Source organism: Pan paniscus, chromosome 18, assembly GCF_029289425.2.
Source record: "Pan paniscus chromosome 18, NHGRI_mPanPan1-v2.0_pri, whole genome shotgun sequence".
In the NCBI taxonomy this organism is placed as follows: Eukaryota; Metazoa; Chordata; class Mammalia; order Primates; family Hominidae; genus Pan; species Pan paniscus.
Genome location: NC_073267.2, coordinates 9,238,767 through 9,266,571, shown reverse-complemented (window position 1 = coordinate 9,266,571; position 27,805 = coordinate 9,238,767). Strand labels below are relative to the sequence as shown.

Genomic DNA, 27,805 nt, shown 5'->3' with positions numbered 1-27,805 from the left:
ATTACAAGTTCCTCAAAAAGTTAAGCCTAGAATTACTACTACATGACCCAGCAATTCCACCCCTAAGTACTAGGTTGGTGCAAAAGGAAATGACCTTTGCATCAACCCAAAGAACTGAAAACAGAGACTCAAACAAATACACATAGCAGCGCTATTCACAATCGCCGAAAGGTAGAAAAAGCCCAGATGTCGATCAGTGGAGGAATGAATAAACAAAACATGGTCTATCCTTACAACGAAATATTATTCAGTCATAAAAAGGAATGAAGTTCTGACACATGCTACAACATGGATAAATCTCAAAATATTTTTTATGCTATATGAATGAATGCAGAGGTAAAATGCCCCATAGTCTACGAATCCATTTATAGGAACCTTCAAGAGTAGGTAAATCTATAAAGACAGAAAATAAATTAGTGGTTGCCAGGGGCCTGGGAGGAATAAGAGATGACTGCTTAATGGGTACAGGGGTCTCTGGGGTGATGAAAAAAATCTGGAATTAGATAGCGGTGGTGGCCGCATAGCATTGTGGATGTTCTAAAACGGTCTGAATTTTCACTTAAAAAGGTTAATGTTATGTTTATCTTAATAAAAATGAAAAAGCCAGGCGCGGTGGCTCACACCTATAATCCTAGCACTTTGGGAGGCCGAGACGGGTAGATCACCTGAGGTCAGGAGTTCGAGACCAGCCTGACCAACATGGAGAAACCCCGTCTTTATTAAAAATACAAAATTAGCCGGGCGTGGTGGCAGGCGCCTGTAATCCCAGCTACTTTGGAGGCTGAGGCGGGAGAATCACTTGGACCTGGGAGGCGGAGGTTGCAGTGAGCCGAGATGGCGCCACTGCAATCCAGCCTGGGCAACAGAGTGAGACTCCATCTCAAAAAAAAAAAAAAAGAAAAGACAAAAAGAGATTATGGAGTTGGCTGTCTTTTGTAGATGGGAAGAGAGGACCAAAGAAGTGTGTGTACAGTAATGACACACTCTGATCACACAGACTTATTCTTCAATTTCCACCTGCTACAGGCTGTGTGACCCCAAGACTGCCATTGTTTTTTTTTTTTTTTTCCTGAGACAAGGTCTGGCTCTATTGCCCAAGCTGGAGTGCAGTGGTGCCATCTCAGCAACCTCTGGCTCCCAGGCTCAAGTGATCCTCCCACCTCAGCCTACCGAGTAGCTGGGACTATAGGCACATGCCACCACACCTGGCTAATTTTTGTATTTCTTTTTTGGAGAGATGGGGTTTCACCATGTTGCCCAGGCTGATCTTGAACTCCTGGGCTCAAGCAGTCCTCCCACCTTGGCCTCCCAAAGTGCAGGGATTACAGGTGTGAACCACCATGCCTAGCCGAGAGAAGCTAATTTTCTGTGCAGTATTGAAATGGCAAATAAATGTTACAACACGTGCCAGTGCTGGCCAATGAGTATTGTCTATTTGGAGCAGCGAACAAAAAGATTTTACGGCCTCTTTTAGGTTTACTTATTTTTTATTTTTCATTATTTTTTGACCTGTTAGCAGGAAGCACTCTTTTAGGTTTTCAGGGGAAAAAAATGTGATAATTAGTGATGTCTGTTATGTGCACCATAATAGATAATTAAGATATGTGGGTTGTGCATGGAGGTGGTATTTGAGCCTGGGTTTTAGAATAGAAAGCTTGGGGCTGGGCGCAGTGGCTCACACTTGGAATCCCAGCACTTTGGGAGGCTGAGGTGGATGGATCACCTGAGGTCAGGAGTTCAAGACCAGCCTGGCCAAAATGGTGAAATCCTGTCTCTACTAAAAATATAAAAATTAGCCATGAATGGTGGCGTGCGCCTGTAATCCCAGCTACTGGGGAGGCTGAGACAGGAGAATTGCTTGAACCCGGGAGGTGGGGGTTGCAGTGAGCCTAGATCGTGCCACTGCACTCCAGCCTGGGCGACAGAGCAAGACTCCGTCTCAAAAAAAAAAAAAAAATATATATATATATATATATATATATATATATATATATATATATATAAAGCTTGGATCCAAACCACTGCCCTATCTTAGGTACTTGTATACCAGGGTGAAACTTACGAAAACGCTCTGAGCCTCAGTTTCCTGATTTGTAGATTGGAGATGGTGATGCCTCTCTCACTGCAGGGTTGCGCTGGGAATTGGGGATAATGGATGAACACATCCTGGACAATCATAGGCACACAAGTCATTTGCATTTACTCTGTCCCTGACTTGCTCCTGTCTTATACTTTCTGCTGAAGATGTAGTCATTGATTCTAGAGCCCTATGGTCTGAGATCCCTGGAGATTTCTGGAGTTGCCAAGGAAAGAGGCCCCACAGATAGGCAGACTTTCCCTGCAGGCTTGCACTGGAAACCCCAGATGCAGGCTGCCACAAGGGAAGGCTCTCTTTCTTGGTACAGATGCCTGAAGCATCAATGATGATAGAAGGGAGCTGGGTGCCCAGAGTTCCAGTATATCCCTGCTGGTGCGCAAGTCTCCAACATGCTCTGGTCCAGCTTGCCATCATCCTTCTCCTGGATGAAGGCAATGATATCCTAAATAGCCTCTCGGCTTCCTCTATTTTTTTGAGAGACACGGTCTTACTCTGTCACCCAGGCTGGAGTGCACTGGTGTGATCTTGGCTCACTGTAACCTCTGCCTCCCAGATTCAAGTGATTCTCCTGCCTCAGCTTCCTGAGCAGCTGGGATTACAGGTGCACGCCACCACACCTGGCTAATTTTTGTATGTTTTGTAGAGACAGGGTTTCACCATGTTGGCTAGGCTGGTCTTGAACTCCTGACCTCAAGTGATCCCTCGGCCTCCCAGAGTGCTGGAATTACAGGCATGAGCCACCTTGCCTGGCTGGATCACATTGTTTCTAAGGCCCGTTCGGACTCTGAGAAACACCTGGCAAGCGTGCTAAGAGTTCCATATTACTGAGAATTTGCCACAGCATTTTCCCCAAGCCTTGCTCCTACCTGGAAGTGGCGTTAGTATATCCCTCTTTGATTCTACCAGGCCCTTTGCAATCCGCTAGACCCTGGATGTGCGCATCTGGGGAAAGAAGCAGGTGAAGGATTCCTGGTTAGAAGGGAGGTGCTTTCAGAGCACTGGCACGCCATGAAATTGTGACCAAGGAGGTTGGAGAAATCTGAAAATCTGAAGTTACAGCAGGCTGGTTGTTGGCCCTCCCGGTCTCTGAGACCCCCAATCTCCCCCATGCATTTCCCGAACCTCAGTTCTTAGCATACTACCTACCCTTCCTTTCAGCTCTTATGTCTCATATGACTTGTGTTTACTCAACATTTTTCTTGAAATCAACTTGCTTTTTCAATTTAAAAAGGTAATTTTCCTAGAATCCTTTCCAATTGCTACCTTCTGGCCAGGTGTGGTGGCTCATGCCTGTAATCCCAGAATTTTGGGATGCCGAGGCAGATGGATCAGCTGAGGCCAGGCGTTTGAGACTAGCCTGGCTAACATGGTGAAACCTCTGTCTCTACAAAGAAAAATATAACAAATAAAAAAACCTAATTGCTACCTTCCCCCCTCAAGTTTTATTTGCTACAAAGGCAACTAGGAAAAGAACATAATAAAATCAAAGCAAGTTATTCAATTAAAAGCCAGACAGAGTGGACTGCCCAAGGCTATAGCCCCAGGCCTGGCCCCCTCCGTTCCCTAGAGACTGGCAGAGAGCAGACAGGTGTTAAAGGCAGGCTGGCATCACATGGGGACCTTTTCCTTGACATGATCAGAACTGAAAGAGAAATTTAAATCCATCAGTAAATCAAACAGAATAGGAATTGTCAGGGTACATAGCAAATGCTGGTAATTTTTGTTTCAGCTGTGCAGTGGGCCTGAAGTAAGTTCTCTTCCTTACTGTGTGTCTCAGTCAAAACAAGTCAAAACCCTGGTCTAGCCAGATAGTGAGCTCTTCAGTCCCACCCACCTCTCCTCGTCCTTTTTCTTTTGATTAAAATGCAAATTAGCTCTCTCTGCTTCCTTCGTGTGCCTGGTGCATTGCGGGGAGGGGCGAGATGAGCTAAGAGGCCGAGTTCAATGTTTAAATCAGTAAAAGTGAAAGGAATTCAGGTGAAAGTGGAAACAAATTCTTCCAATTTGCTCTGGAGAAAGAATAATCATAGTAAAAGTACCAGCTCCCATTTATTTACTTACTGTTCACCTACCACGTGCAATAGACCTTCCATAGGTCCTTTGGGTAATCTGCAGGATTGGCCTTATAAAACCGGTTCAGAAGCCTAAAAGGCTTGTTCGAGGTCTTAGAGCTCAAAAGCCAGAAATTTCTAGCATTGGCTGCACCTGACGCTCGCTCACCAGAAGCTTACACTTGTGTCAAAGCCCCACCCAGACTAAGTAGGTCTGAGTCTCACAGGTGTGACCTGGGCACCGGGGGAAGCTCTGGAGGCTCGGAGGCTGAGAACTACTGTTAATTACCATAAAGGGTGGACGGTGGGCCCCGCATATGACCACAGGTCTTCATGATCCTCAAATCCCTGGAACTGGAGGTCAAACATCCCATGGATACAGGGAGAAAAAAGCCTGTGGAGGCAGAGTGTGAGGTGCTGGATATGAAACTGCTTCTTCCCTGCATCTCCCCAGTCTTGCATCCTTCAAAATGATCTTACCCCCAGACAAGACATCCCTGGCCTCTCACTGACCTGCCGTATAACCTCAGGCACATTAAGTAACGTCTCTGTGCCTCAGTTTCCTGATCTGTAAAATGGGAATAATAGCAATTGGAACTATTTTGTGGGCTGGCAGAAGTCCTTACTGTTTCCCCAGCCCCAGAGCAGTGCCTGGCTGCAAACAATCATTGAATAAACAGTAAATGCTCAACAAGCAGCCTATGAAGATGGCGTCTGACTCACCTTTCTACTCCGCTGCTTCCCAGGTCCTGTGAACACGAACTCTTTGCATGCATCATCGGCTAGAAATGGACTCCCCAGATCTCTCTAGAAAAGACCCTGCCTCTCATTTTCCTATCAGCCGTTGGGACCAAGACAAAAGTGCTGGCAGATGCTGAGGACATTCCTTTCCCGTCTGCAGCCCCAGCTGCTGGCTTCTCTGCAGACTCAAAGGGACACAAAGACACACTCAGCCAAGTGCACTTCAGTTGTCAAGGCCAGGGGTTGCCATAGCAACCCATAAAGCCGGAGCCATGGGCCTGTGCAGATGGGGCTAACAGGGCCCCATTCAGGGGCAGTGGCACAGGGACAGAGGCTTTATCTCACATCCACCTTTCTCCTCCGACTTCAGCTGCAACAGCCTCTTCTGACTTTCCCCTCCGCATGGGCCCCAGTCCTCTCTCCCTGCAGGCATGACTTCCTATCACCTGCCTCTTGGGCATCATAAAATTATCAGTGACTTGTATAGGGAGACAGAAATACTGTTCTTGGAAACAGGCAAATGTCCATTCCTAAGAAAGACTGAGAATGATGTGGGGAAAGTAACAAGAGCCAGAAATTGGGTCTGAAGTGTGGCTGGGCCACATATATTACCTAGGCAAGTTGCTGAACTCATCAGGGCCTTAGTTTCTGCATCTGTAAAATGAGAAGAATGAAATCTATTTGTGAGGTCAGGAGGCACTCAATTGGCTTAGGGTCAATTGAAGAAAGTACATAGGATGTGGAAGAGATGCCTGTTGCAGGCCATTTTCTGTTTCCAAAGAGCTCTTTAAAATTGTGCATTTTGGCTGGGCACGATGGCTCACGCCTGTAATCCTAGCAATTTGGGAGGCCGAGGCAGGCAGATCACCTGAGGTCAAAAGTTCGAGACCAGCCTGGCCAAAATGGTGAAGTCCCAACTCTACAAAAAAAATACAGAAATCAGCTGGGCGTGGTGGCAGGTGCCTGTAGTTCCAGCTACTTGGGAGGCTGAGGCAGGAGAATTGCTTAAACCTGAGAAGTGAATGTTGCAGTGAGTAGAGATGGTGCCACTGCTCTCCAACCTGGCGACAAGAGTGAAACTCCATCTCAAAAATAAATAAACGAGTAAACAAAAATTGTGAACAACTTCTTTTTTTCCTTCTCCTTCTCCTCCTCCTCCTCCTACTCCTTCTTCTTTCTTCTTTTTTTAGAGAGGGAGAGACAAGGTCTCACTACGTTTCCCAGGCTGGACTTGAAGTTAGTAAAGGCACTTCTTCTATGGCCTGATGAGCTGCTAAAGACTATTGGCACATGCGGTGGTCCTGCTACCAGCCTCAACATCCAGATTTCATGAGAAACAAGCTGATCCGCCTCAACCTCTTTCATCCTCATGCTCCTGTCTCAGAGTCCTCTCTGCCCACCTCAATCAGGAATCCAGGGAGAACGAACACATCGTTGCTAGCAGGCAGGTAGTTACCCAGCCTGTGAAAAAACTGGAGAGAAAAATGAACAGACAGGGCTTCAAATCCAAGCCTCCGAATGTGAGACACAGATAGCCTTTGTTCTGGAGGTAGGAAATAATATGGAAAGAAACATCTGCAAAAGGATAAGCTAGCTTTGGATTTCTGATCCTACAAGGGAGGAGGAGTGAAAGAATGGAATTGGCTTAGAAAGGATGCTTGTACCCACGCTGAAGTAGCTACCCGGGCCAACGCCACGGAAGGTCCGGCTTGTAAAATCTGTTTGTTCAGTTCAATAAATGCTTTCTGCACACCTGTGCTGAGCCCCAGAGATTCCTCAGTAAACAAGGACACGTCCTGCTGTGTTCTGTGGGATCTCGTGTTCCCGTGGGGAGGCCCAACAAGCAACAAACAAATCAGGTCGGTGTGATTGGAGGAAACGCACTTCCCGTTCAGAGAAAACAAACCACTTTCACGGACTCCAGAAACTGCTAAGTATGCAAAAATCACAGCGTATAACAAGTGAAACATTTATATCTCCTTCAAGGACCACACAGCTCCAGACTTGGAAACACTTTGTTGGTGGCTGGAGTCACGCTGTGTGCCTGGCAGCATTCCGACATGCACTTGCAAAGACCTTAACTTTTCTGTAATTCAAAGTATCTTTCATTTCTGCCTGTGTGTGCAGGTATCTGCTCTGATTTTATGAATGAATGCCAATCATGTCAAGGTTTCACATACACCGTCTTATCTACTCCTGGGAGGCAAATACTTCTGTTCCTGTTGTTCTCTAAAACCCTGCCCCCTGACTGAGGCTGCCATTTAGGGGTCATCTTCCCAGAGGCAGGGGCTGGCTCAGGGGACCTCAGAGACCAGCTCTGGGAAGCATGTACCTGGAGGGTGCCCTCCATTTCCAGGGTCCAGAACGGTGCCTGGCTATTGTAGGTGCTCAAAAACACTTGTTGAATTCAATCATGGAGTTTCAGCCCTATACTCTGACAACTTCAGGAACTGAACTGAAAAGCAACCTCTGAGTCCCATCCGTCAGATTAATGCAATGTTTCTCAAACTTTTTTTCATTGCCATTCCCCTAAAGATTCTTTATTAGCTACATACCCCATGAAATTTTAATTCCACAGATATTTGTACATCTGCTTATGTATTGTATTTTATATCTGTACTTTATTCATAAAGAGTAAGTTTTCTTTTCTTTCCCATAAATGCTCACTCTCTTGGGAATACTGATCCCACTAAGAATGCAGGGATTAAGCGCACACCTGCCATGTGCCAGTTGCTGGGTTGGAGATTTGTTCTGCTTCATCTTATTCCATTCTTGCAACAGTATTACACAGTATGCATCATCAACGCTATGAGACTGAGGATGAGACTGAGGTTCAGAGAGGGTTGTGGCTTATCCTGTGTCACACAGCTTGTCAACGGCAGAGCCAGTCTTCAAACTCGGGTCTGTGAGGCTTTAAAGCTAGTGCTGTTCTGTTTCCTTGCACAGAGAAATAACATGCCCAAGCTCACCTCATGGAGAAGAGGTGACCTGGGACCTGATGTGTAATCCCAGCACATTGGGAGGCCAAGGTGAGAGGATCGCTTGAGCCCAGGAGATTGAGATCAGCCTGGGTGACAGAGCGAGACCCCATCTCTAAAAGAAAAAAAAAAGAGGTGATTTGGGATTTTAATTTAATTCTTAAATTAGTTCTTCTGATTCCAACTTCAGTTTCTTTTTACCCAATACGTTGCCTCAAAAATATCTTTAGGCTACTTGACAAACTCACTGGGTATAAAAATCAGTGTCTTGGACTATCTTAAGAGAGAAAGGAACAGAAAAGAAGGAACAGAAAGAGGTGCCTGATGGATTGATTGGGAGACTCTGGTCTAAGCTACAGCACCAGGGCTAGAGTGTATTAATGTAACTTAGAAATCAATTCACTGCGCTGTCACCTGCTGGTCTGGTTTGGTTTGGAGTCACAATGAAGGCACAGGTAGTTTGCTCTAAGACAGTACTGCCCAAAAGAAATATAACACAAGCTTTCAATGCAAACCACATAGGTAATTTTACATTTTCTGGTAGCCATATGAAAAAAGCAAAAACAGCTGAAACCAATTTTTTTCATGTATCTTATTTAACCCATTGTATCTAAAATGTAATAATTTGGATACATAATCAATATAGTTATTATTATTACTTTTGAGATGGAGTTTTGCTCTTGTTGCCCAGGCTGAAGTGCAGTGGCACAATCTTGGCTCACTGCAACCTCCGCCTCCCAGGTTCAAGCGATTCTCCTGCCTCAGCCTCCCGAGTAGCTGGGATGAAAGGTGTGTGCCATCACTCCTGGCTAATTTTTGTATTTTTAGTAGAGACAAAGTTTCACCATGTTGGTCAGGCTGGTCTCAAACTCCTGACCTCAAGTGATCCAACCGCCTTGGCCTCCTAAAGTGCTGGGATTACAGACGCGAGGTACAGTGCCTGGCCATCAATACAGTTATTAATAAGATATTTTGCATTTCTTTTTCGGATGTGTGCTAAGTCTTCAAAATCTGGTGTGAATTTCACACTCACAGCACATCACAGTTTAGAATAGCCACGTCTCAGATGCTCAATGACCAGATGTGATGAACGGCTACCGTACTGGCCTGTGCGGGCTGACGCATTGCATCAGGATTGCAGTGTGGTCACAGGAACATACAATCTGATCTGCCGAAATGCCACGGCCTGCCTGGGCCTGTCTGCTGCAATGACGTAGGCACAAGTAGTTTAGTCCAGGAGAGGATCTCAACGGGATCCAATAAAAAGGGAGAGCAGACAGGGCTGGCTACATGATGTGTGGGACCCAGTGCATAAAATAAATATTCGAGGCCCCTTGTGAGAAAATGGTTACGAATTGCAAGCCAGTGACATGGGGGGATCTTCTGAACACGGGACCCTGTGTGACCATATAGATCACAAACCCATGAAGCACGCCCTGGGTACAGAAGAAAAAACACCCTTCAGGTTTCCCCATCACTGGCCAAGGCGAGGGTGCTGGGATCACGACTGCAGCAACAAATACAATTAGCAGCAGCAACAGCAGACACTTGCTCATCACTTACTTTAGGCCAAACCCTGTTCTAAGTTCTTTATATATCATAATACCCATCAGAACAACCTTCTGATATTATAATTATCCACTCGTAGCAAAAAAAAAAAAAAAAAAGGAAACAGATCACAGAGAGGTTAAGTGATTTGCCTGACATCACACAGCCACGTAGTATCTTTAGTACTAAATTTCACAAAACGGGGTGGGGGCATGATGTGGCCTGGGCTTACAACTAGCTGTGCCTCTGTTTTCTCCACTGGAAAATGGGTGTGATAGAGCTCTCCCATCCCCAAGCTGCTCTGAGGATGAAATGAGATAATCCACACACAAAGCTAAGCAGAGTGCCCAGCCTGGGCACTGGAAAATCTTCAGACCCACATAAAAGTTATGAACATAGTTCCACAGCCGCCTGTAATCCTCGAAACTGTTAACATTTTGCCACACTCGTGCCCACTCTATTATCTATCTTCTGAATTATTTGAGTTAGTTGTGGACATTGTGATATTTCATCCTTGAATCCTTCAGCCTGTATCTTCTAAGAACAAGAACATTCTCTTACATAACCTCAGTACAAATGATCTGAGATACAAAGTCACTCTCATGAAGGTATCATTAATAAAATACTATTATCTTTTATTTATTTATTTATTATTGGCATATTCATGACATAAAAATACTATAAATACTATTATCTAACATACAATCTATATTCAGATATTCCCACTTATCCCTAAAATGTCTTTAATTTTTTTTTTTTTTTTTTTAGAGACAGGGTCTTGCTCTATCACCTAGGCTGGAGTGCAGTGGCATGATCACGGCTCATGGCTCACTGCAGCCTCGAACTCTTGGGCTCAGGTGATCCTCTTGCCTCAGCCTCCTGAGTAGCTGGGATCACAGGCACACACCACTATGTCTGGTTAGTTTATTTTTATATTTATTTTTTGTAGAGATGGGGTCTCGCTATATTCCTGAGCCTAGTCTCTAACTCTTGACTTCAAGTGATCCTCCTCCCTCGGACTCCCAAAGCACTGGGATTACAGGTATGAGCCACTGAGCCCAGCCCACAAGTGTTTTCTGTTCCCCTGATCCAGGCTTCATCTTAGGATCAAACATTGCATTTGGGCTCATGGCTCTTTAATCTCTTTTAACCTGGAACCATTTCTCAGCCCTTTTGCCTTTTAAAAGACATTGGCATTTTAGGAATCCCAGCCAGTCATTTTGCATGTAGTTGCGTGAATAGTCTTCTTTATGTCCTTGCAAAATGAAGTGCAGCTCACGGGCAAATGTGGAGAAAGAGGTCGGTTGGACACGTGATGTCAGAGGCTCCAAGTGATTTCTGCAGGTAGAGGAGGGCGTATAGTGTCAGCTGTTCTTGGGTGGAAGTTAAAGATTTCCGGGAAGCAGTGACAGGGGATGTTTAACGATAATTAGAGCTTGGCAGGTAGACAAGGGCGGCCGTGGCAGACAGAGGCCAGGGCAGGGGAAGGGGGATGGCAGCCCGGAGGAAATGCAGGCAGCAGCAATGTGTCTGAGGGTGAGCGTATCGCGTGTGATCGGGTCTGTTCCTATTTGAACTGGAAACTCCCTGAGGCCAGTCCTTGTCTCCGGCTCTGTCCTCTCCGCCAGGGTGCCCAGTGCCTACTCCAGAGTCAGGGTTCACTTAAGCAACTGGCTGCCAAGTTTCCCAAATACCCAGGGACATGCAAAGCACAGAGGACCCCCTTCCTCCGGCAGCGGCCTGGCTGCCAGCTTGCACACACCAACTGCAGGATCTTCAGCGGCAACCTGTCAGGATTCCCACATCTTGCCCTGCAAATGAAATTGCATTTTCTAAAATTGCTTTCTTCTGGTTGCCTCTTGGGGCATAGGCTGCTTCTGGGAAAAAATTCAAAATGAACTTCTAATCAGCCACAAGATGTGAAGAGAGCGGCTGTCCAGAGCTTCCTGACATCTACTCTTGGCGTGAGCCGCCCTGGCTGTCAACCGAGATTGTCACTGCAAACTCTATCTGAAATGCCCAGTGACAGCGCCCCCTGAGCCTTCCATTCCCCTGAGTTTCAAAGAGAAAGGGGTGTGTGTGTTTGTGCTGTTCTTGTCCTTAGAACGAAGGGAAAGGATTTATTTAGCGGCTTGAACAAAAATGCCTTTTCAAGGTGACCCTCACTTCATTTCCTAGGACCAGATGCAGGCGGACTGTGGTGTTGCAAGCCTATTGATAAGAGCAATTCCTTATCTCATCATTTCTATATCCATCTTTCATTATTTTGTCCCCACTTTAAAGGGTCTCCTCCTGCTGTGTTCACAAAGTGTCCTTGAAAAATCTGTTAAGTACATTTGTGTGTCCTACACACAGAGAGCCAGGCACATGTGCACGCATGTACACAGGTGCACAAGGGTGTGTGCCCCCCCCACCTGCACACCCCAACACCACAGATAACAGGCACTGACAGACACTGGCACCACCTCCCCATGGCAGCAAATACATACACATGTAAGGATGCACACGGAGACACACATACACATTTGCACTCACGGTGCCTGGTAGTCGGAGTCCTGCGGCGAGCTCAGCTCGCTTGCTTAAAATGCCTTCTGTATGCCATTCTGCAGAGGCCAGGAACGCAGCTGGCGGGGTTCATCCTAAGAGGTGCCGTTGGGCACCAGCTCCCTCCTCAGGAGGGTGTCCCGGATTTCCAGGCAGTCCCCAAAGCATGGGGACAGGTGGAGGAGACAGAAAAGGGCCCCTTGGAAGCAGAGTAGGTTTGGGAAAAGGATGCACTCAGCTGGTACCCGGCAAGTGCGCAAGGGAGAGGGATGGAGGGAAGGTGAAGGAGGAGGGGAGAGACAGAACGTGAGAGACTGAAAGATGGATTCAGAAAGACAAGGGTTTTCAGACAGAAACAGGATGCAACTACACAGAAACAAAGATTAACAGAGGCAGAAAGAGAGAGATAAACAGAGAGAAAAAAATAGAATACAGATTTTTTTTAAAAGATGTTTTAAGCCCAGCTCGGTTTAAGCCAGAAGGATAAGCCACAACATTTCAGACCTTGGAAAATAGGCTAACTCCCTCCCCTTTTTCCTTCCAGGGCCTCTTCCTAGATTTTTTTTTTTTTTAACAGGTTCAGGAACCCCTGAAGGGACAAAGCAGAAATCCAGGGCTTCAGATTCCTAAATGGCTTCCCCAGGACTCTGCTGTTGCAGTGTTGTGGACGCAGCCACAGCCATGACGGGGCTCCGGGGGGCGCGAAGTCATCTCCAAGACACCCAAGGCAGAGGGGCTGCTCTGGTGCCCATGCTCCACCTGACCCCGTCTGGGGGGTTGGGGAGGAACCTACCGGGAGCAATTACCCAACTCCCCCATTGCAGCCCATGCTGGGTCAACGCAGGTCCACAGGGGGCCCAGAAGAGGTAATGAGGGTGATCACAAGATGGGGAGGGGGTACGGGGTTGGGGGGGCAGAGAGCTTTCGGTCACATGCTGCTCATCAGTTACCATGACGACGGCAAGGGGGTGGAGGCACCCAGAATGGAGGCTGCAGGAGAGACACACTGGTTCTAAATCACCGTGACAGCGCTTCGGTTGAGCTATTACGCCGTTGCCGAGGCAACCAATGGGATCAAATCGCAGAGGAAATCTATAATTATTACAAGCCAGATACCGGCATCCTCGGTGCAGTAATCAGCACGTTAGGGCAATTCAACCTGAACTTTGAGAGGGAGAAACGTCAGCCCCCAGCCCCCAACCCCCAAATCGGGGCAGAACAAGGGCCAAAGGGGACTCCACAAAGCAGATCTGTTGATGCTACAGATTGGGAACCTGGAAGGATCTTTTTGGCCAAATAAAACATAAATTGAGGGGAACCACACGAAATTGACAATATTCACCAGTGAGCCACGGCGCCTAGATCATTTCCCATGATTTTTTATGAAACTTTCCAATGCACAGCAGAGCTGAAAGAATTTTATGGTAAATACCTATATACCCACTACTAGCCTCTACCATTAACATGATTACCACATGTGCTTTATCACATCCTATTTTTGATGCATTTCAAAGTTAACTGTAGACATCAGTATCCTTCCCCCCAAAATATTTCAACCTGCATAAAATTAGGCACTTGGTAATTTTTAAAACAAAAAGAGTAATTTCTTTCTTTTCTTTTTTATGAGATGGAGTCTTGCTCTGTCATTCAGGCTGGCGTGCAGTGGTACCATCGTGGCTCACTGCAACCTCAGCCTCCCGGGTTCAAGTGATTCTCCTGCCTCAGCCTCCCAGGTAGCTGGGATTACAGGTACAAGCAACCACGCCCAACTAATTTTTGTATTTTTAGTAGAGACGGTGTTTCACCATGTTGGCCAGGCTGGTCTCGAACTCCTGACCTCAAGTGATCTGCCCCTCCCCCCGACCTCCCAAAGTGCTAGGATTACAGGCATGAGCCACCGCACCTGGCCAAAAATAGTAATTTCATATGGTTCAATCTAAAGACAATAAAGTCTAGGTTTCTGTTTTTTGTCTGTCTATTCATTCATCCATCTATCCTTCTCTCCCTCCATCTCTCCATCCATCTTCCCATCCATTTTTCCATCCATCCATCCATCCATCCACTCATCCATCCATCCATCCATCTTCCCATCCATCCATCCATCCATCCATCCATCCATCCATCCATCCATCCATCTTCCCATCCATCCACCCATCCATCCACCCATCCATCTTCCCATCCATCCATCCATCCATCCATCCAATCATCATCCATCCATCCATCCATCCATCCAATCATCCATCCATCCATCCTTCCACCCACCCATCTCTGGGAGAGCTCATGGACACTCACGGTTTCCACAAATGATTCACTATCCCCAAATCCTCTCCCTCGTTCAGCAGGGTGTCCTGCATATCAAGTGCAATACGTTCTCACAGTCATCATCTTCTCTTCACTACACCTATCTCCTTTCCTATGTTGAGCATCTCCATTAACAGACCCACCGCCTACTCATTTGTTCAAGCCAGAAACTCAAGAAATCTGATTCCTCCTTCCTGTTAACTTCCTTCACCACCACGCCACGGAATTTGACTTCCACAGTAGCTCTGGGCTCCACCCTCTACCTCCTTACTTTGTCCTTGTTCAGGTACCCATCGTTTCCTACCTGGACATTTGCCACCACCTCCTGACGGCCTCCCAGCTGCTATCTCACCTTTCCTCTGCTTTCTCCACACTGACTTTTTATCATGAAATATTTGGCCATATTCATGATGCAGGGGAACTGGCACTTCTTTCATTGCTGGCAGGAGAGGAAATTCATACAAATGGCTTGGAGAGCAATTTGTCAAAATCTGTAAAATTGTAAATGCACAAACCATTGATCCCTAGCATAATTCTACTTGAAGGAATTTGTCTCATTGATATAAACTGAAAATAACCTAATTGTCCATGAGTGGGAACTGGTTAAAATAAACTTGGGTACATCCATCATGCAGAATAACCTGCATTCAACAAAAAGAATGCGATGGCGCTTTATGTACTGATGTGGGAAAGTGATTAATGTTGGTTGCTGGTTGTAATAAATGTCGGTCTTCTCTCTTGTTCTAAAGACTCCTGTAGAAACCACGTAACCAGAGAGTGAAGTAAACACAGAAACAAACTTTGGAGGCTTGGAAAGTTGAGAGAATCCAGAGGGTTGGTACAAGAAGGCCTAGTTCTAGTTCCTGCTCAGATGTGAAGGTGCTCGCTCCTGAGCCTATTTCCTCCCTCTCTCTCTGTCTCTCTCTCTCTCAGTGCAGCCTTAACCTCCTGGACTCAACTGATCTTTCCACCTCAGCCTCCTGAGTAGTTGGGAGACTACAGGCATGGACTACCACCCCTGGGTAATGTTTTTATTTTTTTGTAGAGACGGGGACTTGCTATGTTGCCTAGGTTTGTTATGAACTCCTGGGCTCAAGCAATCCTCTCACCTCGCCTCCCAAAGTGCTGAGAGTAAAGGTGTGAGCCACTATGCCCAGCCTCTCATCTCTCTAAGGGCTTGATCATACCTCCCAAGGTCATTCTGAAGGTCAAATGTCAACAACATGGAGGTAGAAATGGCATGCAAAAGTCTATCTTGCTAAACAAATGAGAGTTACTGTTATTCGTTTGTCTTCAGGGTTTACCTAGCCCCCTTCTGAATACTAAACATCCCTAATACATGTAACAAAAGCTATAACCTTTATTTGTGTTTGAGCACCTATTTTGTGCCTAGGACTGAGCGAAGTACTTTCCATGTATTATCTCATTGATTGAAACAATGCTTTTGTGCTGGGGATTTTTGCTTCCATTTCACAGATATTAGTGGAGGCACACAAAGGTTAACTGGCTGGGCTTGGTGGTTCATGCCTGTAATCCCAGCACTTTGGGAGGCCAAAGTGGGTGGATTCCTTGAGCTCAGGAATTCAAGACCAGCCTGGGCAATATAGTGAAAGCAGGTCTGTATAAAAAAATACAAACATACAAAAATCAGCTATGAGTGGCAGCATACGTCTGTAGTCCCAGCTACTCAGGCGGCGAAGGGAGGATGGCTTGAGAACCGAGATTGTGCCACCGTGCCACTGCATTCCAGCCTGGGTGACAAAGTGACACCCTGTCTCAAAAAAAAAAAAAAAAATTTAACTGACTGCTCTAATAGCATACAGGGAGTACTGCTACCCTGATAAGCCCCTACATCTTTCTGATTGCCAAGTCCATGCTTTTCTCACTCCTTAACCATTCCTACTTTCTATATCATGTCTTTAGACCTGTACTATTGAAAATAAATATAGGCTGGGCATGGTTGCTCATGCCTGTAATCCCAGCACTTTGGGAGGCCAAGGCGGGTGGATCATTTGATGTCAGGGGTTCGAGACCAGCTTGGCCAACATGGTGAAACCCCATCTCTACTGAAAATACAAAAATTAGCTGGGTATGGTGGAAGGCGCCTGTAATCCCTGATACTCCGGAGGTTGAAGCAGGAGAATCGCTTGAACCCAAGAGGCGGAGGTTGCAGTGAGCTGAGATCGTGCTACTGCACTCCAGCCTGGGCGACAGAGTGAGACTCCATCTCAAAAATAAATAAATAAATAAATAAATAAATAAATAAATAAATAAATCAAAATGTGAGTCACATGTGCCAATTAAAAATTTCTAGTGGTCACATCAAAAAAGAAAAGAAACAGATGAAATTAATCTTTTGGAACACATGGAAAAAGGCAAAACTTGAAAAAAATAATACATTAAAAAATAAATCACTAAAAATAAAGAAATTAATGTTAATTCCATTTAACCTGACGTGTCCTCAAAATCTCATCATTTCAACAGGTAATAAATTAGCATAAAACTAATTAGTATGAAAACTAATTAGCGAAATGTTAATATTTTGCTATCCTTTTTGGCATAGCAAGTCTTCAAAATCGGATGTGTGTTTTATGCTTACAGCACACCCCCATTCAGATGAGCCCCATTTCGGGCACTTGGTAGCCAGGCATGACTCATTGGCAAATGTAGCTCAGGTGGGACTGACATACACCTAAAGTGAGTCTAAACCTTAAATAACAATACTGGCCACCGTTTATTGAGCACCTGCTGTTTATTCTCATGAGTCTGTGGAGTAGGTGCTTTTACAAGCTACAGAGGGAAAAAATAAAGCCCAGGTAGTTTAGAACATGCCCAAGATCCCGGAGCTATTTATCTGGGGAACTGCAGTTTGAACTAAAGCCCAAAGCTCATCCAGCCACCTGGCTTCTCCTGTTCTTGCCAATGAATGCTGAATATTTATTACATGTCAGTCATGTGTCTGTAACATTTAAACCTCTAAGAAAAGAATTTAGCTTGTGGCACTTAATTTTAAAGAATTTGATTGGCCAGGTGCGCTGGCTCACACTTGTAATTCCAGCACCTTGGGAGGCAGAGGCAGGGAGATTGCTTGAGCCCAGTAGTTCAAGACCAGCCTGGGCAACAAAGTGAGACACACAACCCTGCCCCCGAGCCACCTGCGCCCCCACCACCCCACCACTGCCATCCCTGTCTCTACAGAAAATAAAAAAATTAGCTAGGTGTGGTGGTGTGCACCTGTGGTCTCAGTTACATGGGAGGCTGAGGCAGGAAGATCCTTTGAACCCGGGAGTTTGAGGCTGCAGTGAGCTACGATCATGCCACTGCACTCCAGCCTGGGCAACACAGCAAGACCCTGTCTCTTGAGTTAAAAAGTATGCAACTAATTCTGAACTTCTTACCAGCATGAGACCTTCAGAAATGATAATAAACCAAACAATTTCTCTCTCCCAGCAAGACTCCTTTTGTCTAGATGGGCTGAGAATTAGAGGGAATGATCAAGTTCAGGCTTCCACCCTCCAGAGCAGCTACCCATAGGAACACAAGACGGACTTCACTCTTTCATGGGATCACATATCAGGAAGTCCACTGATTCCAGCTTTCTCCTCCTACTCAGGCCAAGACTGACCACTGATTTTAATTATGACATGCAAGTACTAGAGAGATTCTCTTGGAGATGGGGATGGTGGTGATGATTTCATGAGTTTCATGACTGGTTCTGGGATGATAACCTGGGGTTGCCAATATCCCTAACTCCTGGCCGGGTGCAGTGGCTCACTCCTGTAATCTCAGCACTTTGGGAGGCCAAGGCTGGAGGTTTGCTTGAGCTGAGGAGTTCAAGACCAGCCTGGGCAACTGTCTCTACAAAATAAAAAAATAAAGTTTAAAAAAAGTTCCCTAATTCCTGGCTAGGATGTACTGGAGTTAAGTCCAGCTAGCTTTTAGGTTCCACGGTGTGGCTGCTGTTTTAGAAATGTAAGCTTCTCTCTTGCCTCTTGCAAACTGACGTAAAGGTAAATCCCATTTTAGCTCTCACTTCTTGAACATAACCACAATTACATGGTCATCAGCTTGAGGGTGAAAGTAGGGAAGGGAGGAAGAAAAGGGACTCTCATTTGCCTCTAAAATGTCTCTAACTCTGGGCTGGGCACATTGGCTCAGGCCTGTAATCCCAGCACTTTGGGAGGCTGAGATGGGAGGATTGCCTGGGCCCAGGAGCTGGAGACCTGGGCAACATAGTGAAACCCTGTCTCCGCTAAAAAAAAAAAAAAAAAAAAAATTACCCTGGCATGGTAGTGTGTGCCTATATTCCCAGCTACTAGGGAGGCTGAGGTGGGAGGATGGCTTGAGTCTGGGAGGTCGAGGCTGCAGTGAGCCATGATTGCACCACTGTACTCCAGCCTGGGTGACAGAGGGAGACCTGGTCTCAAAAAAACAACAAAAAAAGTGATTATTCTGCTAGACCACCATGGGCATTGCTCACTAGCACAGGGAGAGAGTCATCTTCCAGCCTCCACTCCCCTAGCCTGTCACTTCTTAGCTCAGTGGTGGCTCCCAGCCTTTCATGAGGCATCTGGGACCTTGCTTAACCCACCTCTGCCTGCATCTCTTTTCTGAGTACTGACATGCCACCCCACCCATTCCACCCTCTGATTCCTGGAGGGCACAGAGCTCTGTAGCCTCAGGGCCTTTGCACCTGCCATTCCTGCAGCCCCGTCTGCTTCCCTCACTCCTCCTTAGCCAAAACCTAGGAATCACTCAGGTCTCAAACACTCCATGTTATCTCTTCAGAGAAGCATTTATAAACCTTCTTGTGGAAATACAATTGTCTTGCTGTAATTTCTTATAGCTTCTTGCGTTAATTCTTTCCATTCATCACAGTTAGTACTTACACATTTATTTGCATGAGTATCTTTTTTTTGAGACAGGGTCTTGCTCTGTCTCCCAGGCTGAAGTGCCGTGGCACGATCTTGGCTCACTGCAGCCTCCACCTCCCAGGTTCAATTGATTCTCGTGCCTCAGCCTCCTGAGTAGCTGGATTACAGGAGCGTGCCACCACGCCCAGCTAATTTTTGTATTTTTAGTAGAGATGGGGTTTCACCATGTTGGCCAGGCTGGTTTTGAACTCATGGCCTCAAGTGATCCACCCACCTCGGCCTCCCAAAGTGCTGGGATTACAGGCATGATGAGCCATCATGCCTGGCCTTTTCTTTTTTTTTTTTTTTTTTGAAACAGGGTCTCACTCTGTTGCCCAGGCTGGAGTGCAGTGGTAAAATCACAGCTCATTGCAGCCTTACCTTCAGGGCTCAGGTGATCCTCCCACCTCAGCCTCTTGGCTGGGACTACTGGTGTGTGCCACCATGCCTGGCTAATTTTTTGTATATATGTATTTTTTTATAGAGACAGAGTTTCATCATGTTGCCCAGACTGGTCTCAAGTGATCCACCTACCTCAGCCTCTCAGGGTGTTGGGATTACAGGCATGAGCCACTGCAGCCAGCATGAGTATTTTTTTAATGTACGCCTTCCATGCTAGCCCCAGAGATGGACTGCACAGTGCCCAACACTCCCAACAGGCACACTGAATATTTGTCCAGTGAATTCTTATTATTCCCATTTTACAGATTAAAGGAGCTGAGACCTTGGAAGAAATGTCACTCCCCCAAAGGACAGAACTATAAAACAAATTATTGCGATTCCACCATGTGCAAATTCATAATCAAGGGCACCGAGGCTCTACCAAGAAATGTGGGCTAATGGCTGGTGCACAATTATACTCAAGCAATAGCATCATTTGGACTATGAAACCTGACTTCACTCTTAGCTGCTTTGTGAAACTGAGGATGTGCATTAGGTGTGGAGTCAATCTGCTCTCTTTGAAATGAGATTCAGAACAAAAAAACAACCAACCTAGCAAAAAACCAACCACCAACCAACCAACTGCCTGGGAGTTCAGCTATCTGCCTGTCTGATCTCAGGTCTCAAAGACAGACCATCACCCCTGGCTCTCTCTCTCCCAACAGACACTGCTGGAGAGTATCTGAATCCAGACCTTTTGGAAAACAACATAAAGAGATATTAAATATTTTGACCTCAAGAAATCCCAACTCAGTGTTATAGCTCTTTTAAAATTTGTCTAGCAGGCTTTCCAGTAAAGACTAGAAAGCCCCTGATATGGTTTGGCTCTGTGTCCCCACCCAAATTTCATCTTGAATTGTAATCCCCATGTGTCAAGGGAGGGATCTGGTGGGAGGTGACTGAATCATGGGGGCAGTTTCCCCCATACTGTTCTCATGATAGTGAGTTCTCACGAGATCTGACGGTTTTAAAGTGGCAGTTTTCCCTGCGTGCTCTCTCTCTCTCCCGCCACCTTGTGAAGAAGGTGCCTGCTTCCCCTTCACTTTCTGCCATGATTGTAAATTTCCTGAGGCCTCCCCAGCCATGTGGAACTGTGAGTCAATTAAGCCTCTTTTGTTTATAAATTACCCAGTCTCAGGTAGTATCTTTATAGTAGTGTGAAAATGGACGAATACAGCACCCCATCAAAAAAAAAAAAATCCCAACTCTAGAAATTTAGCTAATGCAAGCAATATTACATGAAGGAATAGTTCTATGCTCAGAGATGTTCAGAGCAGTGAAAGCCACAGGCACAGTGTCTCATGCCTATAATACCAGCATTTTGGGAGGCTGAGGTGGGAGGATTGCTTGAGGCCAGGAGTTCGAGACCAGCCTGGGCAACATAGTGAGAACCCATTTGTACAAAAATTAAAAAAAATTTTTTTAAAAAAAGAAGCGTGCTCAGTTGAAAACAATGTAAATGACCAATGGTAGAGGATTGCTCAAATAAGTTGTGGTACAACAACTTGATTATATGACATTAACTGAAAACTGTGTAAAAAGATAGGGAAGTGATTTTTTAAGCCATGTAATGAGAGAAAAAAAGAACGTAAAATTTTATATGCAGTCTGGCTACAATTTTTTACAGGCACAAAAAAACAAAATCAGAAACTGCTACACAATAAAGCAAGGCTGGAAAGACAGGTGTTTTCTGTTTAGCACCGTTGCATTTTGGATATGAGGCCATGGCATGGACGTCTATTTGTTGCCACCTTTTTGTAGTTTCTGATTCTTCATTAATAACCTGTATTATTAATTTTATCAAATGTTTGGAGAAAAGAAGTCTCTCTAGCATTCTCAAATAATAGGCACAGAGATACTTCACGAGGGCACAAGAGTAACTTCAGTGGATGGCAGCCCAATGTGTCCAGATGTTTAATTATAGGAAAACAACTATTGAGTAACTCGACGTGGCATTAACAGAGAGCCCCAGAGGCACTTGGAAATTGATCTGTGTTCCGTTTGGTTTCCGAAGGTGTGGAAAGAGGAGATGAGCTTCCAAACAGACTATAAAAAGGACATTAGCTTTCTAGCATTGAACCAGTCAAATTTGATTCTAGTTCCCAGGTGGAAATACTTAAAGTTGAAAGTAGGTCAGCACATTCAGGGAGTTTAGTGCACCTGCAGTTGACACAAAGGGAAACTTCTCGACTCATCCCAAGATAGTGGAAGAAAGGAAAGCTTGGAGATAAGAAGTCTCAAATTTCTGGAAGGCCAGGAAAGAGGATGCTCTTGAGGCTCTGTGCTCTGGGATGCAGACTGTAGGCTAAGGATCCACAACTATGGCCACTGGCCTGCTTTTTTAAATAAAGCTTTATTGAAACACAGCTACACCTATTCATTCATGGCTGCTTTGCGCTACAATGGCAGGGTTGAATAGTGGCAAGAGAAACCACATGGCCCACATGCCAAAAATACTTACCGTCTGGCCCTTTACAGAAAGAGTTTGCTGGTCCCCCATGTAGGCATTCCAAGCCTTCAAACTATAGGTCTTTCCTATCTTCCCAATAACAAACTGGTGATCCATTTCACTCAATTTCAAACAGAGTTCAGTTTTTAGAGAACAGACACAGACCCAAGAGGGCCACTTTTGCCCTCAGACACTGTCTCCTTTTTCTGCTAACATGTCAGCAACACACCAAGTGTGTGCTTTCCCTAAGTCACCATTTGCCATCCACCTAAACGCTCTATCATTTACCAACATTTGTAAGACTTTTGCTTGAAATTATCTTGCTTTTTAACAGCAATAATTTTTTGGTTTTTTTTTTTGAGACAGAGTCTCACTCTGTCACCCAGGCTGGAGAGCAATGGCACGATTTTGGCTCACTGCAACCTCCGCCTTCCGGGTTCAAGCTATTCTCCTGCCTCAGCCTCCCGAGTAGCTGGGACTACAGGCGCACACCACCACGCCCGGCTAATTTTTTGTATTTTTAGTAGAGACGGGGTTTCACCATGTTGGCTGAAACTCCAGGCTGGTGTTGAACTCTTGACCTCAGGTGATCCACCCACCTCAGCCTCCCAGAGTGCTGGGATTACAGGTGTGAGCCACTGCACCCGGCCCTTAACAGCAGTAATTTAAGTGGAAACTTTTATATCATTAATGTATCTAGAAAGCCAGAATCCTTTCATATACATACAAGGTACCCGTAAAAACAATACATTGACAGTAGAGAGGTGTTTGTCAACTCTACCTGGATCTCGGTGCCTGCATCTTCCTGGCACCCTCATGCATCACACCTAGTCCATCAGTCAATCCTGTTGGCTCCACCTTGAAAACAGATCCAGAATCTGCCCACTTTCCTGCCTCCATCATTTCCCCTGTGATCCAAGCCCCAGGGCTCCCGCCGTGTCCTAAGCATCAACCTTCTCCTCTCATGGGCTGTGGTCTGTGTGCAATCAACATAGGAGCCAGAGCAGTCCTTTGCAAAAGTCAGGTCACATCACACCAGTCCTCCCTCTGGTGAAAACCTTCCAGTGGTCCCCTGATATGGTTCGGATCCACGTCCCCACCCAAATCTCACGTTGAAACGTAATCCCCAATGTTGGAGGAGGGGCCTGGTGGGAGGGGACTGGATCATGGGGGTGGGCTTCTCATGAATACTTTAGCACCATCCGTTTGGTGCTGTCCTTGTGATAGAGTTCTCATGAGATCTGGTTGTTTAAAAGAGTGTAGCCAGGTGCAGTGGCTCCCGCCTATAATCCCAGCACTTTGGGAGGCCGAGGCGGGAGGATTACTTGAGGTCAAGAGTTCGAGACCAGCCTGGCCAACAGAGTGAAACACTGTCTCTACTAAAAATATAAAAATTAACTGGGCGTGGTGGTGCATGCCTATAATCCCAGCTACTTGGGAGGCTGAGGCAGGAGAATTGCTTGAACCCAGGAGGCGGAGGTTGCAGTGAGCCAAGATCATGCCATTGCACTCCAGCCTGGGCAAAACACCAAAAAAAAAAAAAAAAAAAAAAAGAGTGCAGCACCTCTCTGCTCTCTCTCTTCCTCCTGCTCTGGCCATGTAAGATGCCTGCTCCCCCTTCACCTCTTGCCATGATTGTAAGTTTCCTGAGGTCTCCCCACAAACAGAAGCTGCTATACTTCCTGTACAGCCGGCAGAACCATGAGCCAATGAAACCTCTTTTCTTTATAAATTATCCAGTCTCAGGTATTTCTTTATAGCAGTTTGAGAACGAACCAATACACCCCCATCCCAGAGTGACAGCCAATGCCATCAGATTGGCCTCCAGGAGGCCTGCAGGACCCCCCTACACCTACATCTCCATGTCCCTCCCCTCCCTGCCACCCCCTCCTGCTCTGCTCCAGCCACACTGGCTCCCTCATGGTTCCTTGAACGTGCCAGGTGAGCCTGACCCAAGAGCCTGCTCCTGCCCATTCCACTCCCCAAAAATCTCTTCCACAGAGAGCCAGGGGCTCCCGTCCTGTCTTCCTCAGGTCTTGGCTGTCTGATTTTCAATTGCACCCCTGCCCTCCCTCTCCCCTTCCCTCCCCTCTTCCTGCTTAACAGGTATCCCCTATTTTACCTCTATCTCCTCAGCATCCCCAGAACAATGCAAGCTCCCTGATTACAGAGCCCCATGTTTATTGATCATTGAGGTTTGGGGGATAATGCAGTAACCATCAGTATTTTAATTATACAAAAGGAAAAACTGAGGCACAGCAAAGTGAAGTCACCTGCTCAGTCACATCGGATAGTGAAGAGCAGAGGTGGGGGTCCAACCCATGGGGGACTGTTCCAGAGCTTGTGGCCTCTGGCCAGGCAGGTCCCACCCTCTCCTTCTAAGGGCAGGGCCTGGTCAATAGTGCATGCTTATGCTTAGTAAGGGTGAGTGCTTCTCTTCCCAGTGTTCACGTTATTCACTCCAGATTTGATTACAGCTCACTACTATATGCTCCTGTGGCACAGAACATGTTTCCTTCACAGTCCACACTGCTGTTGTTAAAGAATTAAGGTCAAGACTAGTATGGTGGCTCACACCTACAATCCAAGCACTTTGGGAGGCCCAGGCAGATCACTTTAGTTCAGGAGTTTGAGACCAGCCTGGCCAACAGGGTGAAACCCCATCTCTACTGAAAATACAAAAATTAGCCAGGTGTGGTGGTGCGCACCTGTAGTCCCAGCTACTTGGGAGGCTGAGGCAAGATAATTGCTTGAATCCGGGTAGCAGAAGTTACAGTGAACCAAGACTGCAGCACTGCACTGCAGCCTGAGTGACAGACAGAGTGACACTCCATCTCAAAGAGAAAAAACAAAACAAAGCAAAAAAAAAAAAAAAAAAAAGAAAAGAATTAAGGCCAGCATGGTGGCTCATGCCTGTAATGCCAGCACTTTGGGAGGCTGAGGCAGGATGACTGCTTGAGCTGGGGAGCTCAAGACCAGCCTGAGCAACATAGTGAGACTCTGTCTCTAAATTAAAAAAAAAAAAAAGTTTTAAAATTAGCCAGGTGTAGTGGTGCACACCTGTAGTTCCAGCAACTTGGGAAGCTGAGTGGGAAGACTGCTTGATCCCAGGAGTTCAAGGCTGCAGGGGAGCTATGATCAAGCCACAGCACTCCAGCCTGGGTGACAGCAAGTCAACGTCTCTTTAAAAAAGGGATTAATCGTGGGATTTCACAAACAGTGCAGAGGGAGACACCTGACATCAAGGAGTATCTACTGTATGATTCCATTTATAAAGTTCTAAAATAGGCTCAGCTAATCTATGGTGAAGATGTTAAATAGCAGTTACCCACTGGGGTATGAGGGAACTTTCTGGGGGCTGGGGACGGTCTAGATCTTGATCTAGGTGCTGGTTACATGGTTGTATTCTCAGGTAAAAATTCATGGAGCCGCGTATGTAAGTTTAGTGCAGTTTGCTATGTTAAGTTATTCATCAACTTAAAGATAAAAGGAGGAAGAGAATATCAGGAAAGTCCAGCCCCCTTTCCCCAAAATTAATTTTGCAATTTTAGTTAATGGCTCTTCTCCAAGTAACCACAAGCTGTGAGAGGGCAAAAACCACACGTGCAATACTCATGTCTGTATCCTACACTCAGCACAGTGTGCGTTCAGGGCAAGCATCAAGAAGTATTCACTGCAGGCTGGGCATGGTGGCTCACACCTGTAATCCCAGCACTTTGGGAGGCAGAGATGGGTGGATCACTTGAGCCTAGGAGTTTAAGACCAGCCTGGGCAACATGGTATAACTCAGTCTCTACAAAAATTACAAAAAAAATACAAAAATTAGCCAGGTGGCACACACCTATAGTCACAGCTACTTGGAAGGCTGAGGTGGGAGAATCACCTGAGCCCAAGAAGTCGAGGCTGCAGTGAGCCGTGATCGTGCCACTGCACTCCAGCCTGGGTGTCAGAGTGAGGCTCTGTCTCAAAAAAAAAAAAAAAAAAAAAAGAAGAAAGAAAGAAGGAAAGAAAGAAAGAAAGAAAAAGAAGGAAGGAAGGAAAGAAAGAGAAATATTCACTGCCACTGCACTCCAGCCTGGGTTCTGTCTCGAAAGAAAGAAAGAGGGAAAGAGAAAGAGAGAAGAGAAGAGGAAATATTCACTGCACCAGCCTGGGCAACATGGCAAAACCCTGCCTCTACAAAAAATACCAAAAAATATTAGCCAAGTGTGGTGGTGCACACCTGTAGTCCCAGCTACTCAGGAGGATGGGGTGGGAGGATCGTTTAAGCCCAGGAGGCCAAGGTTGCAGTGAGCCGAGATCACACCACTGCACTCCAGCCTGGGTGACAGAGTGAGGCCCTGTTTTATTTTATTTTATTATTATTTTTGAGATGGAGTCTCAGTCAGTCACCCAGGCTGGATTGCAATGGCACGATCTCGGCTCACTGCAACCTCCGATTCCCAGGTTCAAGTGATTCTCCTGACTCAACCTCCTAAGTAGCTGGAATTGCAGGTACCTGCTATCATGCCTGGCTAATTTTTGTAGAGATAGGGTTTCACCATGTTGCCCAGGCTGGTCTTGAGCTCCTGACCTTAGGTGATCCGAGGCCCTTTAAAAAAAATAATTCCCTGCAAAAATAAATAAATGAAGTAATCACTACTCAAGTGGCCGTTTGTACATTCCAAAGATGGCCGCAACAGCATCTCCCCTCCCCAATCTCTTCCCTCTGTGACCTAGTAGTCCCTCACTGGGAGGTGGCATCTATCTCTCCCCACATTTGATCTGGGGCGGTTCTGTAACTACTTCAACCAAAACTATGTGGCACAGAGTGGAAAACAGGCAGTTCCTCAAAAAGTAAGACACAGAATCACCATATGACCCAGCAATTCCACGCCTAGGTACATACCCCAAAGACTGAGAGCAACGACTCAAACAGATACTTACCTGCTGCTGTTCGTTGCAGCACTACTTATTTTTTGTTTGTTTTTTCTTTTTGAGACAGAGTTTCTCTCTATTGCCCAGGCTGGAGTGCAGTGGCGCAATCTTGGCTCACTTCAACCTCCACCTCCTTGGTTCAAGTGATTCTTGTGCCTCAGCCTCTCGAGTAGTTGGCATTACAGGTGTGTGCCACCACGCCTGGTTAATTTTTGTATTTTTTTTGTAGAGATGGGGTTTCATCATGTTAGCCAGGCTGGTCTGGACTCCTGACCTCACGTGATCTGCCCACCTTGGCCTCCCGAAGTGCTGGGATTACAGGCATAAGCCACCGTGCCCTGCCAATTGCGGCACTATTCATAAAAGCCAGAAGGCTGGGCGCAGTGGCTCACGCCTGTAATCCCAACACTTCAGGAGGCCGAGGCAGGTGGATCACCTGAGGTCAGGAGTTCGAGACCAGCCTGGACAACACGGTGAAAACCCCATCTCTACTAAAAATACAAAAATTAGCTGGGTGTGGTGGCAGGTGCCTGTAATCCCAGCTACTTGGGAGGCTGAGGCAGGAGAATAACTTGAACCCAGGAGGTGGAGGTTGTGGTGAGCTGAGATCACGCCATTGCACTCTAGCCTGGGGGACAAGAGTGGAACTCCGTCTCAAAGAAAAAAAAAAAAAAGAGCCAGAAGGGGGAAACAAACCCAAGGGTCCATGAGCAGATGAGCAGATAAACAAAATGTGATCTCTCCACACAACAGAACAGAGCAATTGCTGAAGGAGGGCCATGTACTCAGTTATTCTCAGCCACTCCTCTGGCAGCAGGCAAGGT

General features: G+C 46.2%; 1 protein-coding gene and 1 non-coding gene across 9 annotated transcripts in view; one reads left to right on the top strand and one right to left on the bottom strand.

Annotated features, from left to right (window-relative positions):
- ABAT (4-aminobutyrate aminotransferase) overlaps positions 1 to 27,805 on the bottom strand; it is a 122,265-nt gene that overhangs the window by 57,385 nt on the left and 37,075 nt on the right. The window contains exons 5-6 of one of the 8 annotated variants that reach the window (XM_055099496.2): positions 5,503 to 5,544; positions 2,965 to 3,040 (exon numbers count right to left, since the gene is read on the bottom strand). The exons of 2 other annotated variants lie outside the window; for them this stretch is intronic. The gene's annotated coding sequence lies outside the window, so the exon portion shown is untranslated. Of the gene's footprint in view, positions 1 to 2,964; positions 3,041 to 4,872; positions 5,096 to 5,502; positions 5,545 to 11,951; positions 13,001 to 27,805 lie in introns of those variants that run through there. 5 more of the 8 variants (XM_057300002.2, XM_055099495.2, XM_008960387.5 and 2 more) reach the window with 5 other exon arrangements.
- Positions 20,367 to 20,428, top strand: LOC112437526 (U7 small nuclear RNA). The gene has a single exon (XR_003026117.4). It is a non-coding gene; the product is annotated as a U7 small nuclear RNA (small nuclear RNA).